This window comes from Pinus tabuliformis, chromosome 6, assembly GCF_031772625.1.
Source record: "Pinus tabuliformis cultivar Carrire ecotype Pingquan chromosome 6, CPIR1, whole genome shotgun sequence".
In the NCBI taxonomy this organism is placed as follows: Eukaryota; Viridiplantae; Streptophyta; class Pinopsida; order Pinales; family Pinaceae; genus Pinus; species Pinus tabuliformis.
In genome coordinates, this window is record NC_142292.1 from 1,171,012,586 (window position 1) to 1,171,024,435 (window position 11,850).

The window sequence follows — 11,850 nt, forward strand, 5'->3', positions numbered from 1 at the left end:
ACACAACGTGCTTAATCTGCTTTTGTTATTGATCTAAATAAACACATGCGATTGCATCTCAAGATATAAACAGTAACATTCAATAATCATCTGAAATCAGACTTCTCAAGATAACTGTCATAATGCTAAAGCACAATCACAATGAACTCTGTACTGGAGTAATAATATCCTGTAGAGATTAATCAACACTTTAATGAATTGGTAACATAATATAGTGTCAATATAAGACTTCAATTCGCAGGAACATTAAACAAGTTAAACATAACAGAGCATGTAATATAACGTTCATAAAACACAACAGATTACCAGATTACGCCAATGAACAAACCACACAGAAACCACGCGTAATGGTACCATAGCAAGTGTCCTCTAGGGCCGAGCCCTTAGCCTCCAGGGGTACACCGCTTAAGATTGATCCAGGATCAAAGATAAAAGAGTAACCAAGACTGTATTAATGCATGAAAATAAACTTACAGCAAAGCAAGTCTTAACAGGACATAAAGATCATAGTCTTGATCTGTTAAAAAGGAATTACAACAGAACCTCCTTCGTAGCCAATAATGCTATCTCTTATATAAGGATGATGACGAAGATATCTAGATACAGAAAATAGATAAAATAGCGATCCCTCAGGATCTAAGATCCTGAGGGATTCGTAGAATCATTAACCCTGAGTCACTTCTTTCCTTTTCTGCTCCGAGCTGGTATCTCTGCTTCCTTTTATGGGTTGGTTCGTTTTGATCTGGTCTGTTTGCAGTTTCCCGTCAAAGGGACAGCAGTTAGCTCATCTTCGTCTTTCCCTTTGAGATGGCTAATTTCTGCTTTTCCTCCTTCCTTCTTTGAGACTCTACAGCTACCTTGGATCCTGTTTTAAGCGCTTCTTCAATTTTCACACTAAATTATCCTTCCCTTTGACCTCATACACTTGTGGTTGTTGCATATATATTTCTTCTTCCAAATCCCCATGGATAAAGGTTGTATTTACATCTAACTTCCAAGATGCAAATATGTTTTTGCCACTAGACTTAAAATAGTTTTGATTGAAGTCATTTTAACAACAAGAGAAAAAAACTCATCAAAGTATATACCTTTCTTTTATGAAAACCCCTTCACCACAAGTCTAGCATTAAACCTCTATTTTCCTCCATCTTCTTCCTTCAACATGTAAACCCATTTATTCTGCAATTTTGTCTTACCTATAGAAAATTTGACTAAGTCACAAGTATGGTTATGCATCAAGGAGTCCATCTCTTCTTCCATGGCTTGCTCCCACTTCTTCCTAATTTCTATCTAAATTGTTTCCTCATATCTTTCTAGTTCACCAGAATCAGTCAACAATACATACTATAATGAAGGAGAGTATCATTTAGGGGGTCTACTTGTCCTGGTAGATATCCTAATAACACTTTCAAGTGTTTGAGGTGATTTTTTTCTATTTTGGTTGTTCTTGTTGTTGTTGTGGTTGTTGATCATCATGATTTTCAGACACCTTTACTTTTTTTGTGATCTCATCAAGTAATGCAGATTCCTTGTTTTCCTTTTCCAGTTTATTTTCCTACATCTGATCCTTATACAAGCGCTTTTCATTGAATATGACATCTCTTCTCCTAATGATTTTACGATTTTTATAATATTATAAGAGATAACCAAAATCATTTACACCATATCCAATAAAGGTACATTTATATTTTCTTTATTGATGTGGACAAAGGCTTCACAACCGAAAGTATTTAAAAAATGGTAGTTTACCTTTTTACCTGTCTACAAAATCTAACAAAATTTGTTAGGGCAATATTTCACGCAATCGCGTGCACCTTGCATGCTCCAGAATTGTCTTTTTCATCTTTTATGACACACCATTTTCTTGTGGCAATCCTTGAATTGTCTTCTCTTTGTGAATTCCATGTTCTGAAGGGTTGTTGTTATTATCACCCCAAGAAACTCTCCTAGGTTGTATCTCAGAGATGCTCAAGAACATTACAAACTCAACAAAAATGTTGGTAAAATGGTGGATGAATGAAAGAAATGTTGCATATTCAAGCCAGATAACCACTTCTACTATGCTTAACCCCAGACATGGGTGAACACCCCTAGACTACAAGGCTTTAGACCACCAATTACTCACAGTTTTAAAGAAAATGTGATGATGGAGAATATTAATCACACCAGCAGATGAAAAGGACCTTGTGATGGCCAACTGCAACCAGTTAAAAGGTCTATAAATCTATTTTCTAATACACAGACAAGATGACAGCTCTCTGGCATTAAAATAACAGAAACCTACATACAAATTCAATGGTAAATGCTAAATCCTAACTCAGAGGTGGGATGAAAGCCCCTCTAACGCTAAAAATTAACAACACATGAATAAATGCAAAACAGGCACAACCTGGAACAAGAAGAAGAAGTGGACAATGAGAAATTAACAGCCAAAGAAGTTTGCATTAGCTGAAAATGAAGACTAGACGCTGCAGGTATCACAACAGTTACAATCTCCAGAAGTTGAACCTTACAGCAAAATAACACTCATCAACCTGATTACATCGTTTTTCTGGTATATGTGGAGGCTGAATACAAAATTGCTCTGCATAACTCATGCATGGAGGGGTCATAACAGACCACCAACCACATTTACAATCAGATATGGGTCTCTGATAACAGTTTGATTGTTTTTAATGAACAAAATGGCTCTTTTTGTACTTTGATGTCCTTCCTCAACAGGTGAAATATTATCTGCATGACTTTCAATAACGGCTACAGTCATTGAACTGCTCGAGGATCACTCTTCTCATCCTTGTCTGTGCTATCTCTTTGATTGTGGTTGCTGAGAATTCAATGCACAGTATACCAGATGATCTCTTCCTTCTTCGCGCGCACAAAACAGGCCGAAAACACTGAAAAATGCATTGAAAATGGATGATGAACTGGGCATGAATATTAACTATTGGATGACAAAATGGATGGTGGATATTGGATCTAGGGAGCTATCGGGCATAGATGAGAATGGATGAATGAAACTCCACTGTCAGATCGCAAAAATCAATGGGAAAGATCACTTGATGAGGGGTATCGGGAGGTTCGAAAATCGGGATAGACGAGAGCCATCAGATCAAGGCGCGATCAATCCGACGACCATCGCACGAGGAAGATGCACACAAGTTAGCGAGCGGGGGACTGTATCAGAAGGGCGGTAAGCGGTTTCCTCGCACCACTTTTTATTGAGAGGCGGTTTACGTACATGGAGGCATGATGCAATCAAACAGCGACACGTGGTTGGCAGGAAACCACTTCCCCTTGGGTTATCAATCAAGAAGGTTCACTGAGCGGGGGAAGCGTTAATCGTTGGATCTTCGTGGAATGATCGGACGACAGAGAATTAACACATATGTTTGGAGTGATGTGACAGGTATGGGCATGTCAGGTTATAATTTTTTATTATATGGAATTTAGAATTAAGCGGAAAAAGGCTTTAAACGAATAAAAGGACCCACACGGATTTAATAGTGTTAAAACCGAAATGCGCGGGGACTAAAGGGAAAAGGGGTAAATGCGGTTTTTGTAGGTTTTAAACAAAAAGAAGCCCGTGATCTCGAAAAATGGTTTATGAGAGGTTTTGAGACAAAAACAGGGATAAAGGGGTTTAAAAGAAAATAAGGAGAATGAGGAAACGAAGGTGTGGGAGTTATAAGGAGAAAAGGGAAAAAGAAGGAGAAAGCATGAAAAACTGTTGTCAGCCTTGTACAACCAAACCAGAACTGCACAACACCTATTTTGATCCATCAAATGTTGCAAACTGTAGCAGAGCTAACACTGGCTCCTTCTGGGGATGAGATCCTCCCTGTTAGGTCTCAAGAACCTGCAGACCATTGCCTTTCCAGTTGAAAGCAAATTAGTCAAAATTCCTAGTGTTCCATTAGGCATGGAGTCTACTGCATCTATACTAAAACTGATAAAAACACAATATTTACAACCCTTAAGGCCAAAAGACCTCAAACAACATAAACTTTCAAAAATCGCCCATTAACTGAGCCATCAACAACTACCTCTCCTCCCATACTTTTTAGTATGAAGGTGTTGTTCCCTTGAACCTGTGAAATGATGAAATGCCCTATCCAGAAAGCATAAAATTTTCCATGATTTCCTTTCTTCTCCTTTAGTGCATCCCACTTCAAAACCAAGTCACCAACCTGAAAATTATTTGTTTTTTCCTTTTTGTCAAAGGCTTCCTCGATCTTTTTCTAATGTGCTATAGCCTTTTCAACCAGTTGTTCTCTAATCTGATGTAACTCTGCCAAATCAATGATCCTCTTTGCCATATCTTCTTCCTCATCTTGCCCTTCTTGAAGGAATTTTGCCACAAGGAGAGTTAGTTTAATTGGGAATACAACATCAGTGCCATATACCAGCTTGAAAGGAGAATTGCCTGTGGATTTTTTAATGGTCACCCTGTTAGCCCATAGTGCATACTTGAGCTTTGAATCCCAATTCTTTTTATTGTCCTCTAACAACTTTTTAATCATCTTGATCAGAATTTTATTAGAGGATTCTACTAGACCATTTCCCTGTGGATAATATGAAGTGGAATGAACAAGTTTAATACCCATTGAATCACACATTTCGATCAATTCTTTTTCCCTGAAGGCTGCTGCATTATCTGTGATCAGTTTATGTGGACAACCAAATCTACTGAAGATATTTTCTGTCAAAAACTTCATAACCACATTATGATCAGCCTTCCTTGTACGGACTTCTTCAATCCACTTTAATGAAATAATCAGTGGCTACTAATATCTATCTATGCTGGCCACTGGAATGTGGATTGATTTCTCCAATAAAATACAAGCCCCACTGCTGAGAAGGTCCTTTTGCAATTATTGGTTTTAGGGGCAGGGATTTCAACTGCTGTTTTCCTTCAAATCTTTGGCACCTGTCACAAGATTTAACAAAAACAAATACATCAGAAAATAAATTTGGCCAATAGTACCCAGCTCCGAGAATTTTATGTGTTGTGGTTTTCCAATAATGGTGCCCTCCACACATGTTGTTATGAAACTGCTGCATAACTTCTTTTGATTGTTCTTTGTCCAGACACCTTAACAATATTCTAGATAGATCCCTACAGTAGAGTAGATTTTCCATAATGCAATACTTTGCTGCTCTAAGTTTTAAAGTTCTGGCTTGAATTTGAGTAAGTTCTAAAGGGATTGCTAGCTTCAGCAAGAAATTAATTATTGCAACATACCAATTACAAGAAGCTAGATTCTCGGCCACTAACTGCTTCCTCTGTGGTTTAGTTGTTCCTTCCTTTTCTGCCTGACCATTTTCTGCATTTTCATATAGGAAATCAATGTCTAACGATCTGCAATTTTCTTCAACTAATAATTTGGCAAGTCCCTGACCTCTGACCAGCTTAGTGGACTTCAGCTCTATATTAAATTTTATCATTTTATGAATCCATTTTTCCCTTCTTCCATCAACATCAGTTTGAGTCAAGACTTCTTTAATTGCAACAGAGGGTACATATGCAATTATTTTGGAATTAAGGATATAAACTCTAAAAGCTTTCAAGGATTTAATAAGAGCATATGCCTATTTTTCTATAATATCATACCTTAGTTCAGCATCCCTCAAGTTCTTGCTGAAAAATGCTACTGGATGTTCTGAACCTTCTTCATCTTGCTGCAATAAAACTGCTGCAATAGTATCTTCAGAGGCAAATGAAAATATATGAAACTCCTTGCTATAATCAAGACTTATTAAAGTGGGAGCCTCCATAATAGCTTTTTTGATGGAATCAAATGATTTTCTTGTTGCATCAGTCCATCTTACCTCTGACCCTTTCTTCAACATGGAGGTCACATGCTTAACCAATTCTGCAAAATTTGGAATAAACCTCCTGACAAAATTAATTTTGCTGAGAAAGGAATGGATATCCTTCTTTGATCTCAGGACAGACAAAGTCTATATTGCCTTTACTCTTTCTGGGTCAATCTGAACACCTGCAGCAGATACAATATGTCCTAATAGCTTGCCTTTTTCCAAAGCAAATTGTGATTTTTTGGGATTGACTGCGATTCCAAACCTCCTGCACTTTAGAAACAGTTTTTTCAAATGTTGTAAATGATTTTGATGGTTGCTGGAGTAAACTGTTATATCATCAAGGTAGATAAGCACAAATTTGTCCTTCTCTCCCACAAATGTTATATCCATAGCTCTCTGAAAGGTGGCTCCAGCATTCATCCATCTAAATGGCATTTTGGCATACATAAAAGTGCCCAAAGGAGTGGTGAATGCAGTCTTTTCTTAATCATTTGGGTGCACAACAATCTGATTAAAGCCTGAAAAACCATCCAAGAAAGACATTACTTTGGCTCCTGAGACCTTTTGCAACAAATGCTCCATTTTTAGTAAAGGATAGTTATCTTTCTTGGAGCATTTATTTAAATTTCAGAAATCAACACACAGTCTGATTTCTCCACTCTTCTTCCTTACTACCACTAGATTGGCTACCCATTTTGAATACCTGATAGGAACAATGATCTTGACAACCAAATTTTTTTTAATTTCTTTCTCAATTAGAGGAAGAAGCATGGGATTTATCAGTCTCAGCTTATGTTTGAAAGGAATGGTGTCTTTCTCTAAAGGAATTTTATGCTGAATTATGCTCTTATCATAAGTTTTCAGGTCACTATACTCCCAGGCAAACACATCAGCAAATTGCCTCATTAAATTGTAGTATTCAGCACTTTGATCAGTAGACAAATGAGTGGATAGAATTACATATCTAGGCTAACCTGGACTTCCTATATCATGCTTACAGACTACAGATTGATCTTCTTTTTGGGCAGCCTTGTAAGGCACGTCATTCTGGTCAAACAGTCTTTCAAGAGGAATTAGACCCTTAGGAATATGGTTGCTGGGAAGCTGGACAATGTTGTCTTTACCAATTTTATTTCTAAGCTGGGAGTGGGGATTTTCTTCCAAGGCATCATTCTCTTGGTCAATTTTCATTTATGAAAATTCATCAATGACTTGATGGAACCTATTTATCTCATCATCATCATTAAAAGCTTTCCAATGCTGGACATTATCAGGCAAGGATGGTCTATAATTCATTTCCACTTCATAAACTAATTTGGGAGGCATGGGAGGAATAAACAGACTAGCAGACACAGCAAGGGAACCAACAAGCTGATTTTGGGCTCTAGGAATATATGAAATACAGAAATAATCAAAACAATCTCTTATTCTCCATACCTCATCTTTGTATGCTTTTAGCCTTGGGTGCTTTGCTTGAGATGATTTATTTATTTGCTGAATGATCAAATCAGTGTCTCCAAACACCTTTAGATTCTTAATTCCTCTGTCTTTCGCTGCATTAAGGCCCAACAGCAAAGCCTCATACTCTGCTATATTGTTTTTCACTTGAAAAACCAGCTTAAAAGACAGCTGAATGCTTTCTTTCTTTGGAGATACTAGCACCATCCCTGCTCCTGCAGTTTCCCTAGAACATGCTCCATCAAAGTACATCTCCCAAACCTGACTTCCTTGCTCCTTTTCAGCCTGAACTGTTGGCTTCCTAATCTACATTGAGGCCCTCTAAGATTCTTCAATTTGGAGAATACATGATCCCAAATCAGTGTCCACTGCATAAATGGGATGGTTTGTGGGATTCTTCTCATCACTGATAATGTATGCCAGCTGTGCTTCTCTGTAAAATCTCCAACTTTCTCCTCCAAAAACTGGGACAGTTGCATAAGAAATATCATTCTGTAAGGTCCCACCTAGTCTCTCGATCCACCCTCTAGACAACAACATGCCAAACTTAGGAGGGACATCTGCTACCACAATATCCATCATCATACTCTTCATGGGCAGTTGAGTTAAGGTAATGGCTAGATCTTTAATCAATCTAAGACATTGCACCATCCTTGAATCAAAAGAGAATAAAGCATGATAGGGTCTGGTGATATCAAGGCCTAACTCTTCCATGACAACTTTAGGCATCAAATTGTGGCTGGCCCTTGTATCTAGCAGGCAAGTGTGGAGGATTTGTCATGAATGGTCAATGAGACATAAAAAGATGGAGAATTATTATCAGCAGGTTCAATCATAGGGCTGAGCACAATGGTAGGCTTGTCATCTTGCAAATTAACAGAGTCAGTGGAGGTTTGTTTGGTTTCTAGTTCAAGGGATTCAAAGATAGGCTTTCTAAATACTTTACTCTTCACCAACTCAACCAGAGGCACATATATTTTCGATTTTTGGACCTCTGACTCAAAGCTGAAAGAAGAAGATGATTTATCAGAGCTTTTTACCTCTTGAACTGGAGCTTTGAGGATGACTGGATCAGTTGTTGGTCTTCTCTGTTTGATGTTCTGTGGTTCTGTTTGGACAGTAGCTCTTTGGGTAGGGTTATCCTTGACATTTTTTGCATTGGACCTCAGGTTATATCTCTGCTGCTGTTCACCAGATTGTAGAACATCTGTTCTGTCCCATTCTTGACTATTTTGTTCTTACAACAATGATTGTTCATACTCAGCCGATGTCAAAAATGCAGCGCTGCTTTTATCTTCCATGCAGTGAATTTCATCCTCATCCTCTTCAAAATGTTCCTCCTCCATGACTAAATTTTGGAAGGGAGCTTTAACTTTCTAATCTTCTTTTGAATATTCACCCCTCTGCATTATTTGTAACTGCTCATTTGCTCTTCTAAATGGATTGGGGTTTCTTGGAGCAAATGTGTTCTGCTGCCTTGTTTTTGTTGAATTCTACTCAACCTTTAGCTTAGAAATTTCAGTAGCCAATGACTCTATCATCTTAGTCATTTTGTCTAATTTAGGCTCTGAATATGATGCAGAAGAAGTAGAAGCCTTATTTCTCTGCCTCCTTCTATCAGCCTTATTTTTAAGCTTTTCTGCAGCCATAATATTGGATTCTACTTCTAGTGCTACATCCTACATATCAGCTAGAGTGGCACATCTCCTTTCTCTCAATAACAGGCAGAAATCAGAGTCAAAAGCATTGGCATAAGTGAGTTTGGCAGAGGTAGGAGTAGGCTTTACCTCAATTGGTATCTTGCTATACATTCGATTGAATCTTTTATTAAAATCAGGCAAAGATTCGCCATTTTCCCTCTTCAGATTACCAAACTCAGTATGATAATACAACAAGTCCTTTTTATCTCCCCATTGCTTCAAAAATGCATCATCTAATGCTTCAATATCAGTTATAGATCTCTGGGGTAATTCTCTAAACCACTTCCTAGCCTCTCCATCAAGGCTCTGGACAAAAATTCTCATCCACACATCATTTTCACTTATATCTAAATTATCAGCATAACTGTAAAAAGCTTCAAGGTGTTCTTCTGTTGTTACTCCCTCTGTGCCAGTGAATTTAGGCATATATTTTTGATATTCTCCCACAGGCATAGGATTTAAAGGGACAGGCAAGACTAAAGGTCCATATCTGGTAACTACAATTCTTTCTATCCTCATAGGTGCTTGATATCCTGCCATGATTGGAATATTTGGAAGAATACTGGCAGATTGAATGGTAGGGAGTAATGTGAATGATGGCAGAGATAAAATGATGTTTTGGACTGAATGGGAAGCTTTCTTTGGATAGAGATTTGAAGGGGAACTAACTGCACAAGGGGTTGAACTAATCTCTGAAGATTTTTCCTTATTAACAGTGTTGGGTTCTAAATCTTCAAACTGTAAATTTTCAACAATAACTTTATCTTTCATAGATGAATGAGAATTCTTAGGCTTACCTGATCCTGATGCCCCTTTCTGTGAAGCTTTCTTCGATTTAACAGTTCTCTTACGTTCAGGCACTGGTTCAGCTGGTAATTTCTGAGAATTTCTTCGAGTATGTCTCACAAAATGAGCCAGAACTTCTATGTGGAGTCGCCAAATGATGGTCTTCCTCCAATGGAGTCACTAGATAGATGATTACAACCAAAAACTATGTTCAAACCTTGTCTATCATCAAAGCCTCAAGCTGTGTCGTTCTACCAGGGAAGCTAATCTTCAATTCTTCTCTCCCTAGAAATGGCGCCAATTAATGTTATCACCCCAAGAAACTCTCCTAGGTTGTATCTCAGAGATGCTCAGGAACATTACAAACTCAACAAAAAGTTGGTAAAATGGTGGACGAATGAAAGAAATGATGCATATTCAAGCCAGATAACCACTTCTACTATGCTTAACCCCAGACATTGGTGAACACCCCTAGACTACAAGGCTTTAGACCACCAATTACTCACAGTTTTAAAGAAAATGTGATGATGGAGAATACTAATCACATCAGCAGATGCACAGGACCTTGTGATGGCCAGCTACAACCAGTTAAAAGGTCTGTAAATCTGTTTTCTAATACACAAACAGGATGACAGCTCTCTGGCATTAAAATAATAGAAACCTGCATACAAATTCAATGATACATGCTAAATCCTAACACAGAGGTGGGATGACAGCCCCTCTAATGCTAAACATTAACAACACATGAATAAATGCAAAACAGGCACAACATGGAAGAAGAAGAAGAAGTGGACAGTGAGAAATTAATAGCAAAAGAAGCTTGCATTAGCTGAAAATGAAGACCAGACGATGCAGGTATCACAGTAGTTACAATCTCTAGAAGTTGAACCTTATAGCAAAATAACACTCATCCACCTGATTACATTGTTTTTCTGGTATATATGGAGGTTGAATAAAAAATTGCTCTGCATAACTCATGCATGGAGGGGTCATAACTAACCACCAACCGCATTTACAATCAGATATGGGTCTCTGATAATAGTTTGATTGTTTTTAATGAACAAAATGGCTCTTTCTATACTTTGATGTCCTTCCTGAACAGGTGAAATATTATCTGCATGACTTTCAATAACTGCTGCAGTCATTGAACTTCTCAAGGATCATTCTTCTCGTCCTTGGCCATGTTGTCTCTTTGACTGTGGTTGCTGAGAATTCAATGCACATTGTCCCAGATGATCTCTTCCTTCTTCGTGCACACAAAACATGCCAAAAACACTGAAAAATACATTGAAAATGGATGATGAACTGGGCATGAATATTAACTGTTGGATGACAAAATCGACGGCAGAGATTGGACCTAGGGAGCTGTCAGGCGTAGACGAGAATGGATGAACGAATCTCCACCATCGGATCGCAAAAATCAACGGTGGAGATCGCTTGATGAGGGGTATCAGGAGGTTAGGAAATCGGGATAGACGAGAGCTGTCAGATCAGGATGCGTTCAATCTGACGGTCATCACACGAGGAAGATGTGCACAAGTTAGTGAGTGGGGGACCATACCAGAAGGGTGGTAAGCGGTTTACCCACACCACTTTTTTGGGAGAGGCGGTTTATGTACATGGAGGTGCGATGCAATCAAACAACGACATGTGGCTGGCAGGAAACCAATTCCCCATGAGTTATCAGTCGAGCAGGTTCATGGAGTGGGGAAGCATCAATCGTTGGACCTTCGCGGGATGATCGGATGGTGGAGAATTAACACATATGTTTGGAGTGATGTGACAGGTACGGGCCCGCTGGGTTATAATTTTTTATTATATGGACTTTAGAATTAAGTAGAAAAAGGCTTTAAACGAATAAAAGGACCCACACGGATTTAATAGTGTTAAAACCAAAATGCGCGGGGACTAAAGGGAAAAGGGGTAAATGGGGTTTTTATAGGTTTTAAAGAAAAAGAAGCCTGGGAGCCCGAAAAAGGGTTTATGAGAGGTTTTGAGATAGAAATAGGGATAAAGGGGTTTAAAAGGAAATAAGGAGAATGAGGAAATGGAGGTGTGGGAGTTATAAGGAGAAAAGGGAAAATGA